Raw genomic sequence first — 15,996 nt, forward strand, 5'->3', positions numbered from 1 at the left:
AAAATGTGAGAATTAGAATTAATTTTACCTTATTAAGGAATCACCTGGTACATTTTATTCTTAATAAGGTAAAATGGGTTCAAATTATCAAATCTTGGTTTAATGTTATTTTATGCAATTGATTTAAATTTTTTTAATTTTTAAAGTTTGTTTGTTTGTTTATTTAGAGAACGCAAATGGGAGGGGCAGAGAAAAAGGAGAGAATCCCAGGCAGGCTCTGCACTGACCGTGCAGGGCTGTATCTCACAAACATGAGATCATGACCTGAGCCAAAATCAAGAGTCTGATGCTTAACTGACTGAGCCACACAGGCACCCCACTCTCAATTTTAAATTTAATAATACACTATTATATTATTCTCCATAACAGACAATACAGTACACAGATGTCTATCTTGTCCATATTAAAAACAACGTAATACTCCATTATATGAACATACTATAATTCATTTATTTTCCAAATGGTTATTTTATCAGATTGTTTGAACATTAAATTTATCCTTGTTTACAATCCAAAATAGTTACCTGAAGTTTGTTCTGTGTGTGTCTCTATGTGTGCGTGTGTGTTTACTTTTATTGTATATTTGTTTTTAAACCCTTTGGCACAATTTTCTGGGGGTGTTCAGACTGCCACGATACATGTCAGGAGACACCTTTCCTTTTGTGCTGCCCATACTATAATTTATTTATTCTCTGTATTTAATGGCCAGATAATTGCTTTCAGAATTTTGCTAGAATAAACATTGGGCCATAAACATTCTTAGTACTTGCCTCTTTGTACACAGGGGAACATTTTTCTCCAATAACTAAATGTAGTACTACAGTCTTAAAGGGTGTGCATTTCCTGCTTTTATTAAAGCTACCGCTGAACCAATTTACACTCAAATTTATTTTTTTTTTAATTTTTTTTCAACGTTTTTATTTATTTATGGGACAGAGAGAGACAGAGCATAACGGGGGAGGGGCAGAGAGAGAGGGAGACACAGAATTGGAAACAGGCTCCAGGCTCCGAGCCATCAGCCCAGAGCCCGACGCGGGGCTCGAACTCACGGACCGTGAGATCGTGACCTGGCTGAAGTCGGACGCTTAACCGACTGCGCCACCCAGGCACCCCTACACTCAAATTTAAATTGTGTAAGACTACCTATTTCCTCCCACAGTCACTAACACTAGATATTATCTGTCTCTTCAATTTTTGCCTGTCTGATGGGTAAGTGTATCTTGGTATTCTTTGATTACTGGTAAGATTTTATTGTTTTATGATATATTGTGATCATACTCTATGTAGTTTTACATGCCTTTAAAATTAATATTGTAGCATAAGCATTTTTCCCATTTTTATACTGAATTATTTTCCAGTCTCTCTTGACACACAGACCAGAACATTGCTAATTCGGGGCATGTTTTTGACCTTAAAGCATGTTTGATCAAGGCAACTAGCACATATCTATTCAGTATGTAACCCCTGGAGACAAACAAGCTTTTGGTAAGGAGTAATTGAGACATGTTTTAAAAAACTTCACAGGCCAAGTTTCTTCCCTCCCGGTTCCTGTTTCTGTAGCAATTCCAATGAGGCATGTTAGACAACATTCCATGAAAGACCGGAGGCTGCTGTTCAATTCCTGGGGTGGTGGTTTGCCGGTGGAACACAGTCCTCAGTGCCTCACTGCTACAGGAAGTCCATTCTACATTATTTGATAATGTGCTCTGTGGTAGAAATCTTCGGTTGGCACTCAATCCCCAAATACCTTCCGGGGTGCCTTCGTGTGCAGCAGAGCGTGGAAGCGAAACCCTGTCATCTCAGCATCCCTTGCAGCCCTCCTTCTAGGTACAAGTTAGATTACGTCAATGCCATGTGCGAGTTTTAGATCTCAAAGTGTGATGGAGGGCATCCTGCATCTCGCAACAGCCACGGTCTCGTGTCCTATCCCTAGCTTTACAGGTGTCAGGAGGCAGTTTGCGCCGCTTCCTGATCCCTGGAACAAAGTGATAGTAATACTTTCTCAAAATCAGCAGGTTCAGTGGCAGCCTCTTGATTGCTCACCCTTCTTATTGTGACACAGGAGCAGTTCTTTTGGAAGGACACTTAGGTTAGCAGTGTCACTCTGGGAGTTATTCCTAGAGGCCCAGACTCAAAGGTATCTACTTTGTTTTTTTAAATACATTTTTTTTACATGACTAGAATTCATACTGTCAACAACTATCTTTATTTAAAAAAAACTTGGAGCACATGGGTGGCTCAGTCAGTTGAGCATCTTACTTTGCCTCAGGTCATGATATCATGGTTTGTGGGTTTGAACCCCACATCAAGCTCTATGCTGACAGCTCAGAGCCTGGAGCCTGCTTCGGATTACTGTGTCTCCCTTGCTCTCTGCCCCACCCCACCCCCACCCCCTACCTCATGCTCTGTCTCTCAAAAATAACCAGTAAACAATTTTTTTAATAAAAAAACTTAACATCATAGAAGACATTTTCTTTTGTTATTAAAGCTACTTTTAAGTACATCATTAATCGTTTTTTAAACTTTTTTTGATGTTAAATTCTTTTTAAGTTTATTTATTTGGAGAGAGAGAGAAAGAAATAGTGACAGAGAGCATGAGCAACGGAAGGGGCAGAGAGAACGGGAGGGTGAGTATCCAGAGCAGGCTTAACGATGTCAGTGCAGAGCCAGACGCTGGGTTTGAACTCACCAACTGTGAGATCATGACCTGAGCCAAAACCAAGTCAGATGCTTTAACTGACTGAGCCACCCAGGCACCCCTGTCATGTTTTATTTTCTTACTGATTCGTAAAAACTAAGGACATAATTGCTTTGTTAGTCTTATGTCACATGTGATTTCCCATTTGGAATTTTCTTTTTAGTTTTGGTTAAACCAAAAAGTTTTGGTTACTGTGTTAATTGATTTATGGAAGCTTTTTATTTCTTTATAAACGAATCTGATATTCTTTTCCCTTGTGGCTTTAGCTTTTGGTGTTATGCTTAGAAAGGCCTTTCTACCATGAGGTAACATAACAATATCTCCCTCTATTTTCTGCTAGTACTTTTATTGCTTCAGTTTCTACACTAAATCTTTACTCCATTTGGCATTTTTTTGATACAAGATATGAAATAGGTATCTTCTAATTCATCTACATACTTGGATTTGTTTCTAGTCGTTCCCTTCTATCTCTGTCTTCCATCCAGTGGCACACTATCATATTGTTTTATTTCATTTCTTTTAATCTCGTAATACGAGTTCACTTGTATTGCTAACACCATACCATACCATTTGAGGATGCATACATAGGTATTAAAAGTAGAGGGACGCTTGGGTGGCTCAGTTGCTCAAGCGTACGACTTCCGCTCAGGTCTCGAGGTTCATGGGTTCCGGCCCTGCATCAGGCTCTGTGCTGACAGCTCAGAGCCTGGAGCCCCCTTGGGATTCTGTGTCTCCCTCTCTCTCTGCCCCTCTCCCGCTTGCACATGCTCTCTCTCTTTCTCAAAAATAAATAAGCATTAAACAAACAAGTAGAAAGTAAAGAAAAGCAGTAGTCCCAAAAGTCAAGACAGTGGTCACTTCTGAGAGTGAGGGCAGGGCTGTGAGTTGAGAGGTGCACACAGCTGGCTTCTGGAGTGCCGCCAACATTTTACTTTCTGACTTAGGCGAGGTTACACAGGGGCTCACCTTATGATAATTCAAGCCGCACCAATGTTTCACTCACTTTTCCTGTAAAGAAGATGTCCCACATCAGATAGAACAAGCCAGTTTCTCTGGGGTGTGGCTGTTATTCTCCAGCTAACGTGTGTTAAAAGTTGATAGGGTTTGGATTCTACTAGATAGCTTAGGGAAGGAGAAACCTACAACACACAATTTCACCAAGTTCTAGTTACTACAAGCCTTCAGACAGGGGGAAACAGGGCAGTGGCTCGTCCTTGAGAAGTTAGAGCCTTGTGTGGTGTGCACCATTGGATGACTCTTACACCCACGTCCTTGCTGGACACCTCCACTTGGAGTGCCCACTGGCGCCCTGAACTCTTGGCCACTAAACCTGGCTCCCCGTCTCCCTCCTAAACTGTTCTGTATCTCACTTGGTCACTTGGTGCACTACCTTCTAGCAGTTTCTGGAATTGTGGGAGCCCAGGGAGCCCTCCTTTCCTCCTTTATGGCTTCCACTCCCCACGCTGATTTTCTTTGTGAAAACCACCCGGTTTCCATCTCTGCTTTTGGTCCCCTCCTTTCAACCCTTTGCAGAAGCCTTCTCATGCTGTGGATCTCCACAATGCCACCGAGGTGATCTTTCTCAACTGCAAATGGGCACCTCTCGCCTCCATTTAAAACCTGTTTCTGAACTCCCGGAATGAGAAGTCCCTCCTCTCCTGTCTGCCTGCTGACAAACTCATCCTTGGAAACACAGCATGGGTGTCTTTTCTTCTGGGCCATCTTCGCTTCTCCCAGTGAACTCCTCTCTTTGCCCCTCCCCCTCCTGTGTAGCTACCCTGCAGGTCCACCACTGCGGTCTCACACTGGCTGTTGCTGGGGTTTCTATTGTGTCTTCTGTACTAGCCCAGGTGTGCTGGGGTGGTGGGTGGCTTACTTGCTTTTGGATTGCTGTACCCAGCATGCTGCCTAGCACCTAAGAGCAGATGCTCAGCTAATGTCTGTTGATCTGAACATGTGAATAAATCATTGTGGGCTGGTAATCCAGCAGAAAGATGGGATATGCTGTCTTCTCACATAAGCAGGCATCTTGGAGCCCCCGAACAGCTAGTAGCCACTGCATGCCTTTGCCCTGCCCCATCCTTCTGCGTTTAACAGGGCAGTCCTCCTCTTCATGCTCCGTCCGCTTCCCATCAGCCACCCTCTCCATGTTAGTGAGCGTATTTCCCCTCCTGTCTGTGTAGTGTCATGGCAGGGTCACTGAATTTAAAGTGGTAGACCTAGGAACTTCTCCTGGCTCTGCTAGCGGCTAGCTGTGTGGCCTAGGGCAAGTCAAATATTTTCCTCTGAGCCTCGGGCTTTTCTTCTGTAAAGTGACAGGTGCAGTGGGTTAGACCACAAGAGTGGTTTTAGAAGTGCTCAAGGGTCGGGTGGGCAACAGCTGGAACTGGGGCCTCGACCCTGCCTTTAGCTAGAGCAGCTCTGTCTTAGTGTGTTTTACTTACACATCTTGGTAAGTATTTCATGTGAACAAAGGTTTCCCTCCGGCAAAACCTGTTCAAAAATCCACAGCTTAGGTGAATTTTCAAATCCTTTTCCTTTGTTTATTATCTCAGGAACTACAACGTCTCCATTTGTTAATAAGAAAAAGGTCTTGCTCTTCTTCTGAAAAGGATTCTTATCTGCTGGGAAGACTTCTCCTCCTATAGTTGTTGGTTTTTTGTTTCTTTTTTTTAATTAAAATTTAATCATAGGTCCAGCTGGTTCTCTGAACTAACCTGACTTGTACAATCCTGGCTTGTTTGTGTTTTTATTGTCTTTCTAACCTTTGCTCTCGGTTCATGCTGAGATTTGCTAGCTGATTATAAAACACAGTTCTGCAGTGAGGTCATCTTGGAGATTAGCTTGCTGCTGCAAGAGATCAGAGGCAGGCCCAAACTTGCTTTCTGTGAACTGAGTGGGAAGAGAAGCATGGGGCATTGGCAAAATTCATTTTAACATTTGCCGTCTAAAAAGCATTTGTTAAAAAAAATCCAAACAATTAGGATACGAACTAAAATTCAGTGCATGTGAGTATAAAGGAAAAAAAAAAAGCCATTTGTTGTGTAACTAGCACATGCAGGTGAGGAGCCGGGGACAGAGGTGGGGACTAAAAAGCAAGACTCTGCTATGTCTTCTGTTACAGATCAGAAATCTTCCAAGAAATGATCCAGCTAACCCCAAACCGTGAGGTCCATAAATGTTTGTTTCCTATTGGAAATAAAGAGAACTTGTGAGCCATTCTGACCTGTTGGTATAACCTTCAGAGATAAATTTAGTTCAGACTTGCTCTTTGTCATCTGAATCTGAATTCTTCACTGTTTTTACATTAATGGTTAAAGCACATTACAAAGTCTGTAATAACTGTTATTTGGTGACTGACTTACTGTCACTTGTTTCTTTAAATGAAGCAAAGTTGCCAAAGCAAGCATGGATTTTTGCCTCCATGCTTTTGCACCTGCTGTCCCTCCTTCTGGACCCTCTCCTGTCCTCACATACCCTCACTTTGGTTATCCGATTCTTTAAGTGTCTGTTGAACGTGTGACATCTTTTGGCCCCTTGTCTGGGTTATGCACCCCTCTCGTGTCCTCCTAAAACATCCTGTACTAATGCTGGCTGTAGAGAGCACTTTTATCAGGTTCATGATCACGACAGTCTGTAGTACTAACTTATACATAGGATTTACTGGCTACTAGTCATAAATACAGTGAATTCACCTAAACATGAATTCACTTAATCCTCTCATAGCTGGGAGGTGGGTACTGTTATCATCACCATTGTATACATGAGGAAACTAAGATACACAGAGGTTAAGTGACTTTCCCAGGGTCACATAGTTAGCATGTGGGAGAGCTGAGATTCTGATCCAGGCAATCTAGCTGCAGAGTCTGTACTCTTAAGTATGATAAGTCCGATGCCTTTCCAATGCCAGGACAGTCTTGCTCACAGCTAGCTGTATTCCAGAGCCCCGCAATTTCCTTGTACTTAGAAGGCAATAAGGCATACTTGTTGGAAGAGTGGATGAAGCATGACACTCACCTCCAGGAACTTTCCTACATGGTGGCTTGGTCACAGAGAGATCTGTGAGTCGGAGGCAGAGACTTACCTACGGCTGAGGGCCTGAGGAGGAAGGAGAGACTCGTGCTATGTGGGAGCTGGGGGCTGACAGTGGGCTCAACATTCTCCCATGGGGAACTGGGGGCTCAGCCAGACAGTGACAGTCCCTCTCTGGTTGTGTCAGGACATCCTGGAATGCATCTTGTTCTGAATCTTGAACTAGTCACCCAGATGACCTCAATTTAAGAGAAATATTATACGTTTGATTTGCATAAGTCTATTAAAAACAAAAGCAAAATTCTCAGTGCCGAAGAGTGAAGAAATTAAACTTGCAGAACCATCTGAACAGTAGTTTCCAAAGAGCAAAGAAAGAACAACTTAAAAAAAAAAAAAAAAGGATTTTTGAGTCCAAAGAGCTTGTGTGGAGGAAGCTGTCATGAGCTGCCCCACCTTGCAATGCCTGAGGTCCATGGCGGGAAAGGAATGTCAGCAGAGTTTGGCTGAGGAGACCCACTTGGGAAGACACATGCCCTCCTGGCAGCTCTTCCATCCTGAGTGCCCGGGCAAGGCATTTATAAGAGCTGCTAAAATTAATAGGTGTTTTGACAGCGCTCAAGTAGCCTTTTATACATGCTCAGGTAGCCTTTAATTTCCAGATTAGATACATTACAGGAGGGAAGTGAGAACATTTGCTGTAGAAAAGTCTGATCTGGGTCTTGCCCCTGCTTCTTGCACATGTAGGACTTCTTCCCAGCACGTGGGGTCCTTGCCTCTTCCCCTTCCCCGGGACCCTGCAAATCCTTCCCCTTTTCCAAACCTTCCCAGATAAATCCACTGCTTACTAATTTCCTAATTTTTGGAAATACTACATCATTTAAAATTTGTAGTGAAATGGTAAAGGCAGTATTATATGATACCCTCCCACATCAAGTTGTGGGGTTTAAGATTATTTCTGCCAATTTCTTGAGCATGCCACTCAACCCCTCGGAGCCGTCATACTAATAACAGTTCCCCGGTATGGGGTTATGAGGATTAACTAAGGAGATACATGGAAAGTGGTTGGCACACTGCCAGGCATACACCATGCCTTCATGGGCCAATTTTGTTTATCAGGGCCCCAGAAGCTTCTCTTTGCCTCTGGATCCTTTCTGGTCCTGGTGGTACCCCAGAAGTGACTCTGGGGTTCGAGGTGGTCTTGTCAACCACCACATTCAGCAGACACAGACACAGGGAAGTTGGGTAGGGACTGAAGCTACTAATCTAGTGTCCATGTCCCTTGGAATGAGGAGGATCCCTTCTGGGCTACAGAATAGAATGTGCTAGAGCAGCTTAATCCCTGGTTTATTTATTAACCAAGTCAAGGAGAGTTTGGCTAGGATGTCTTTTTTCTCTCTACTCCATGCCCCGTCTTGATCCTTTGGTTTCATTTAAATAAAGAAACTGAGACCAACCCAAAGAGCAAAAAAAGATTTATTGGCCCAGAGCTGGCAGAGACAGCTCTTTGTTCAGGGGCCACTCATTATCATGCATTCCCAAGGTGTTTCTAACTTCCTGGTTCTTACTCCCTCACAGGGATTTTTCATGAGATTCAAAAGTAAGTATTCTAAAGGTTCCCCTAGGAACAAAAGCTCACTGGGGGAGAGGCATCCCAGGCTCAAAGTCAGTAACTTGGAATTGGGCCGCCTGATCTCAGGGCTGTACTGCTAGGACAGAAAGAAACCTCAGATCCAAGCTGTGGGGATTCCTGGGTTTGGGTCTGCTGCTGTGGTCAGGAGTGGGACAGTCTTTGCCTGGAGATTTTCATTTTCACAACTCTGAGTTCTCCGTTGTTTAATCAAAAGTAGCTGAAACTATGGGGCGGTAAGTGAGGTGGCATGACAAGACCTGAATTCTGGGCTGTGGGATCAGGATTTGGTTCTGACCATGATTAATGGGGAAATTATTTTAAAAACATAAGCCCCATTGCTCTGTGCCAGACATTTCCAGGCTGTTAACAGTTGCTAGCATTTGCTAAGCACTTAGCGCTAAAAAGGCCCTGTGCTAGATGTTTGTCAGGTGTTTCATTTAATCCTCATAACAACCCTTCAAGGGAGGCCTCCAGTATGAGCATTATATCCCCACTCTACAGATTTGAAACAGACGCAGAGAGGCTGGTAACTGGTCCAAAGTGAAATAATTAGAAAGTGGCAGAATTGGGACTTGAACTCACATGTGATCAATATCCAAGCTGGTGTGCATTTGGTAGAATTCAGGAAAAATAGCAGCAAATTCTCTCCTTTTCCCCCAGTTCAGTGAAATCGGTGGGAATAGATGTGCTCCCCTCTTCCTTATAATGTGGTCCACAGTCTCCCAACCCTAGTGCCTTGGACAGGGGGCGTGGATTTACCTCCAGCATTGTCTCAGGGAGGGAGGCTCAGGCTGGTGACATAGCCCAGCACCATGGGTCTGGTAATTACCCGGTCTGGGTAGAAATAAGGTCCAACTACAACTTGTACTGTGGGGAATGTGGTGTGAGGAGGTGTCCTTCCTGTTCTTCCTCTTAAAGGAAAGGTGCCAGTTCAGTCTAGATTTGTTTGTTTGTCAAAAGCACCAACTGCAAGGCCTTGGTGGGAATTTTGCCCTGTAACCCAGACTGTAAATGCCCACTGTAGGGGGGTTTGTTTTAGGGAGGAGGATTTGAGTTGGGCCATATCCAGGGCTGAGGTCAAGGTTGAGTGGGGACCAACTGATGTGCTTTTCAGATTGCTCAGCTTCTCTCCTGCCTCTCCTCCCAGGATTTTAGCGAGGACCTGACCCAGCCCTTTACTTCCTAGGCCTGGGACAGACAGGCCAGAGAAGTGAAGGGATCTGCCCAAAGTCACAGTGCTTTGGGGTGGCGTCAGAGCCGGAACTCCAGTCCCTTGGTATGCCTTTCTCTGCCCTGCCGGGTTCTTTGCTCCTGGTAAATTGACACAGTGAGAACTTCATGAGGAAAGTCTATATGCCATTACTTCTGTTGATATGTAACTCTCTTTTTGTGTTGAAGTTTCTCTTCCAGGAAGAGACACTTTAGTAAGGGCAGTTAACTGTTGGGGTTTTCCCACCATCTTTCCCTCAGGAACTCTGAGGAGGTCATGGTGAGCCAGCAAGAACACAGTGGTGCCTGACCTGAAGGTGCCTGATGGGCTAGGCCGGGCCAGCAAGTTACTCATTCAGCAAATGTTTATGGAGCCTAGGGCCCAAACTGGAGGTCACTGTGGTAATACTATCACCCTGGCCAGGACAACAGCTACCAGGCATGTAATCAGGCAACCATTCTACAGAGTGGTAATGTTTCAGAGATGACCCAGGCTGTTCCAGGAGCAGAGCTGATGGTTTCTCACTCAGTGGGGGACCCTGGCAGGACTCTGAGGTAACAGTGCAGCTGGGGATAGAAGAAGGAATGAAGGGGCAGGCAAGGGGTTCCAGGTGAGAGAGGTGACAGTCTGGGGACAGCACGTAGTGTATTGCCTGGAGCAAGAGCTGGAAGAGGGGAGAGATAGGCTGGAGAGGAAGTCAGGGGCCAGGCCTTGTGAATCTTGATGAAGACGTTGGACATTTTCCCGAGAGCAGCAGGGTGTGAGACCTCGATTCCATCTCTTGCTTGCAGCTTAAGTGGGTGTGAGAGAAGCCCTTTGAGCCCACAAAAGAAGGCGTTTTTTCAAAAGAGAAAAAGGGGCAGAAAAAGTCCTGGCCTCTATGCCAGGGATTATAACTAACTCTGGCACTCCATGCTGGCCACCAAACCAGCTTTTGCCCTTGGACATGGTTCAGTTCCAGACCTGGGGCTAGGGAATCTCTCATGCATCTTACCCCTCCGTGCTTTCTTCCCTGCCACAGGCTGCAATGTACACTTGATGACGTGATTGTGGGCTCGTGCTGTCTGTCACCAGCACACTTTCAATCTGTGAAAGCCAAATGCTACATCTGGTGCCTTTTTGTTTGTTTGTTTGTTTGTTTTTCTAAATGGGACTGTCTTCTTGTATGTTACTGTTATGAAAGTAATATATGTTCCTTACAACAAAAAATTAAACATCACAGAAGTGTATACAACCAAAAGTGAAATTTCCTGCCTCCTTTTATAATCCCATTTTCCTAAGAAAATCATCCTTCCAGACAAAGGAACGCATATACATGTATGCCTAGACATTTTCTATTGCAGGATCCCACGTAAAAACAGGCTCCCTGGTCCCTTAAAACGTCCTTCAGTTCTTTTTGGAAGTCCCCAGAAGGGTGTCTCCCCTGTGTCCATAACCCTGTTGGTTGTCCCTCCACATAGCAACTTCTATGTCCCCTCTCCCATGCTTCTAGTGTATCTGCTGCTCACAGAAGCTTGAAGAAACTCACAGAAGCCAAACACCAAAGTCCAGGTCACGGGTGCCATGTCTTCAAAGCTTCCTGTCCTTGGCTGGCAGAGTTGAGACAGTGAGTTTCATCTGTTCACCATGAGCTGACCACCCTTTGTCATCGGGAGCCCAAGGCTGCTCTGCTTAGACCCTGAGACTCGACGCGTCTCTTCTGAATAGTCCCATCAATTTCTGCTGCTAGGAGCCTAAAATTCAGTCTGGGAATCAAGTGGGAGGGGAGATGCTCTTCTTGTTTTATTGCTCCTTTCCCTTTTTTTTTGGCCCTGTCCACCCTCACAAAGAAAAATCTCTTCCTTCTTGTCCTTTGTCTTCAAAGGGTTTGCATTAATTTGTAGAAGCTCTTTATGTGTTAACAGTATCATGTATTATTTACCTTTACATATTATCACTTTTAATCTAAACTGAAAATATTTCTTTCAGATTAGCTTTGACATTGTTAATCTTGTCCTTTGTCCTTAAGAGATTCAAAGTTTATTTAGTCTAATCTACGTAATTTTTCATTTATTGCCTCTATGTTAAGGACTCTTCCGTTGCAAGATTACAATAATATTCTTTTCTAGTAATGTAGGAGTAATATATTTAAGTTAAACACTTGAACCTGTCTGGAATTTGTTCTTGTGAACGTTGTGTGGTAAGTGGAGTTTCTTTAAAATTCCCCAAATGTTGGCTGTAGAAGCTAAAAGCTAAGAGAAGAGATAGACCAAGAGACTCAGCTGGCTCTTGGATGCTCTATGTGGGAGAAACTTGTTTGCTGAAAACATAGAGGATTGTGCTCTTGGCCACTTTGGAGTTCCATCTGTTTCCTGCTGAGAATGACTCTCAAACTTTGTGTCTTTAGAGCCAGTCTTTTCCAGGTGATGTTAGTCCAGGCTTCAGAAGTTTGGATGAATTCAGGGCTGTGTTTTGTTGCATATGAGGTAAACTGAAGAATCACTGTAGATAAACTGAGGACTGGCTTTCAGAGGAGGCCAGGGCTATCCTGTCCGCAACATCCAAACCTACCCTGGTGGGGTGGGCAAGTAACCACAAGTTCTGAGCTGCCCTGAGACCCTAAGATCCTCAATGACTCTTGGCTAACTTCATCAACGTTGGTAACTCTCTGCACCTGGCACTTGTTGGGACCTCAAAAATATTCATTTGTTGGATTATCAGGGAGCCACTAGGAAGAAAGTATGGATGCCAAAGAAGATGATGGCCAAAATAGGAGAACTTTCACAGCAGTTCGGTATAGGGGAGATGACATCCCTCCATCATATATTCAGCAAATATTAGTTGAGTGCCTACTATGTGCCAGACACTTTCCTAGGAGCATAAGTGTGTCGTTTTTTATCAAAAACCAATTCTCCAATACCAACTGGGTGTCCAGCAATTCAACTCAATTATCACACTAACTGTTGGAAGTTAGCAGAGACCCCAGAGGTTAAGAGCACAGTCCCATAAGACTGCCCCACTTTAGATGCCAAGTACAAATGGGGTCCCCAGGGTACCAGTATTTCTACCCAGCTGACTACAAAACTGGGGCTTCCCATGATCCTCTTACCCCCTCAGTTTTGATAATTTGCTAGAACAATACTCAGAAGTCAGGAACACATACTTACGATCACATTTTATTGTAAAGAATATAAATGGACGTGGGGCACATGGGTGGCTCAGCTGGTTAAGCATCCAACTTCAGCTCAGGTCATGATCTCATGGTTTGTGGTTTCGAGCCCCACATCGGGTTCTCTGCTGTCAGCTCAGAGCCTGGAGCCTGCTTCGGATTCTGTGTCTCCCTCTCTCTCTGCCCCTCCCCTGCTTACAGTCTATCTCTCTCTTTCTCAAAAATAAATAAACATTAAAAAAATGTTTTAAAGAATATAAATGGAACAGATGAAGAGGTACATAAGACGAGGTCCAGAAAGGTCTCCAGTGCAGGAGTTTTTGTCCTGGTGGAGTAGTGGTACCCAACGCTCCCAGTATGTGATTATGGTTATCAAATTTGAAGCTCCCAAACCCTGTTGTTTACAATTTTTATATGGGGTTTCTTTATATAGGCATGGCTGAAGCAATCATTGGCAATTGGTGATTGAACTCAACTTTCAGCCCTTCCCCCTCCCACCCCCAGATCTAATCACATGGTTGCTTCCTCTGAAGCTATGTAGGGGGCCCACTACTAGTCACCTCATTAGCATAGATTTAGCCAAGGTCAGAAAGAAGTATGCTATGAATAAAAATACCTTCATCATCATAAGGAAGAATAAAATTGTATGAAATGAAATTAAATGAGATAACCATGAAACCATTGAAGAGATAACCATTAAATGAAATAGAATAAGGTACTGTCATTGATTAAGTCATCCAGGAGACATTGAGGATCTTAGGGTCTCAGAGCTGCTCAGAACTCATGGTTACTTGCCCACCTCACCAGGGTAGGGATGACATTGCAGGCAGGAGAGTCTTGGACCCCTCTGAAACTCAGTCTCCATGGTCTACAGTGATTCTTCAGCTTGCCCCTATATGCAACAAACTCAGCCCTGAACACCTCCCTCCAAACCCATGGGTGTTAAGAGAGACAGGCTTAGGTTCAAATCTTAGCTGTGTCTCTCATTAGTTCTATAGCTTGGTAGATAATTCAATCTCCCAGTTTAGGTGGCCTTATCTTAAAAGCAGGGGTAAAAATAACTACTTCGCAGGGTTATTTTGAAAGCTTCTAGCTCATAATGAGAACTTGACAAATGTTAGTGTTCCTCATTCCTATTATGTCTCTTCAGCCTACTCTGTTTGCTATGGGTGGGGGGTAGTTAAGGAGTCACAGCCTTTGCCACACAATTATTACAGCTTGAGGCATTTGGGGTTTATTTGAAAATGGGAAGGACTCTGCCCAACCTGTCTGATATCCAGTCTCTGAGAGGAAACAGCCAGGGGCACATAAAGCCTTTTGTATGGCTGTTAAGATGAAGGGCAGCACAGCTGTTTGTGTGCACGTTTCAGGAGTAAATATTAATCTACTGAAACTCACTTTTGTCATTGGGTGTCTGAAAACCTGTCCTGTGCTTCTGAGTAGTGTCCCTGAGCTGAAGGCATTTGGGAAGGGTAGAAGTGTGGCAGTGGACCCCCCTAACCTTTGGTTCTGGCCTTATTGGCACTGGTTTAAATATGCTAGGGGACACTCTAGACCAGTAGGACACATATGACCAATATGTAGAGTTTTTCGTTGTAATTTTTGTTTACACCAGCTGGAAATTCTTGACTATAAGATCGAGAAACAATTGTGTCTTCTGGATAAAAGGAGCAAACCTAGGTATCATAGGTGTGAGGTGATAGAAAGTGTAGCAGAAGGAATATGAAAATTGGGGCAGACAGATCTGGGTGAGTCCCAACTCTGCGACTTACCAGTTATATGATCTTGAGTCTCTCCCTGAGCTCCAGGTTAATCCTCTTAATAAAAGTTGGGATAATAATATCTAGAATTAAATGACATAGAATGAATATCGTGTATGTGAAAGTATCTTACGTATATGTCCTTATTTTTGACAAAATAGTTATAAGATGACAAGAACATATCATTTTGAAGACTACTTAAAGGTTTATTTTAATTAAAATAAACCAATTCCTGAATCCTAAATCTTAAAGTTCTCTCAAGATTTCAGATATCTTTATTCCATATCACAATGGGTGGTGACAGTGCCCACCAGTTAGGTGAATTACAAACTCAGCAGCCATCATGGACAGCAAAGAGACCATCATCATTGGATTGTCCTGACCTCTTGGCCTGTGTACCAAGACATAGTGTACTTGATTGGGTCTTACTAGGGCCAACCACTCGACTCCTCATATTAATGAACAGTAATGACATTATTACTTTAGTTCTTTAGAGTAGAATAGTATCTTTGATAGCCATTTCTTCAAGCTTGAATCATGGTATTGAAAGCTGATTACAAATGCTTGACTCTCTATAAACTCACTGTTAATGATAAATATTTTGTATGTTTATTTGAGAGAGAGAAAGAGAAATTGTGCATGAAGGGGAGGGACAGAGAGAGAGGAGAGAGAGAATCTCGAGCAGACTCTACACTGTCAGCAGCAGAGCCTGATGTGGGGCTCGATCTCATGAACTGTGAGATCATGACCTGAGCCCAAATCAAGAGTCAGACGCTCAACCAACTGAGCCACCCAGGTGCCCCATGATAAAGATTTTTGATATCTATATTGAAACTTATCTTTTGATTAATTATATGAGGTTGATGTTTCTTAGATTTTTTAGGTATTGACGACACACTCACAAGTGTCATTAGATCACATACAAATGATTTTTTAAATGTTTATGGCCTGGAAACTGACAGACAAATTGACACAGAAAAGCCAAAATATTTGAGTTAGGTACCTTGTAGCTGCTTTAAATGGAATCATCTTCTACTGGCTGTTTAAAGCAGTTGAAAGTGATTATTTTTCCATTTTCTTCTCTAGATCCTCAGTGGTGTTCCACCAGAGTGTCAATGAGGCTTAGTCACAGCAAATGCCAGTCAGGATTCATCCAGTGGTGGGGCAATCCTGCTAAGTGTAAGCCAAAAAAAGAAAAATCTAGGGAGTGTTCAAGAAACACATGTGTTGGTCTAGAAGCTGGTGACTGGGTGGCTGCAGGGCTGAGCTCTTAGCATGTTGGCTCAGTGGCTGAACATGGGCCCAGACAGAGGCCTCATGGTTGTTTCAGGCATGCTTATTTGAGTGGCCACTCATTGGCGTAGGGAATCAGAAAAAAGAAGCCTGAAACATATGGTTCTTGCCCTCTGAGATGGCAGAATATGAAATGAAATGTTACAGACCATGGCATCGTGCAATCCTGGGGGAGATGCAGCTTTGCCGTGGAAGAGGCACGGAAGATGCGACCAGGGCTGGGCT

At 43.6% G+C, this 15,996-nt stretch overlaps 1 long non-coding RNA gene across 1 annotated transcript; it reads right to left on the minus strand.

The window, feature by feature from the left end:
* Window positions 1-5,215: 5,215 nt before the first annotated feature.
* LOC121027498 (uncharacterized) lies at window positions 5,216-10,376 on the minus strand. The gene is made up of 2 exons (XR_005788762.1): window positions 6,716-10,376; window positions 5,216-5,887 (listed from the first exon to the last, which is right to left on the minus strand). It is a non-coding gene; the product is annotated as an uncharacterized LOC121027498 (long non-coding RNA).
* Window positions 10,377-15,996: the final 5,620 nt, after the last annotated feature.

The sequence above is a fragment of the Herpailurus yagouaroundi genome, unplaced genomic scaffold (genome assembly GCF_014898765.1).
Source record: "Herpailurus yagouaroundi ecotype Mexico unplaced genomic scaffold, PumYag 77, whole genome shotgun sequence".
Lineage (NCBI taxonomy): Eukaryota > Metazoa > Chordata > Mammalia > Carnivora > Felidae > Herpailurus > Herpailurus yagouaroundi.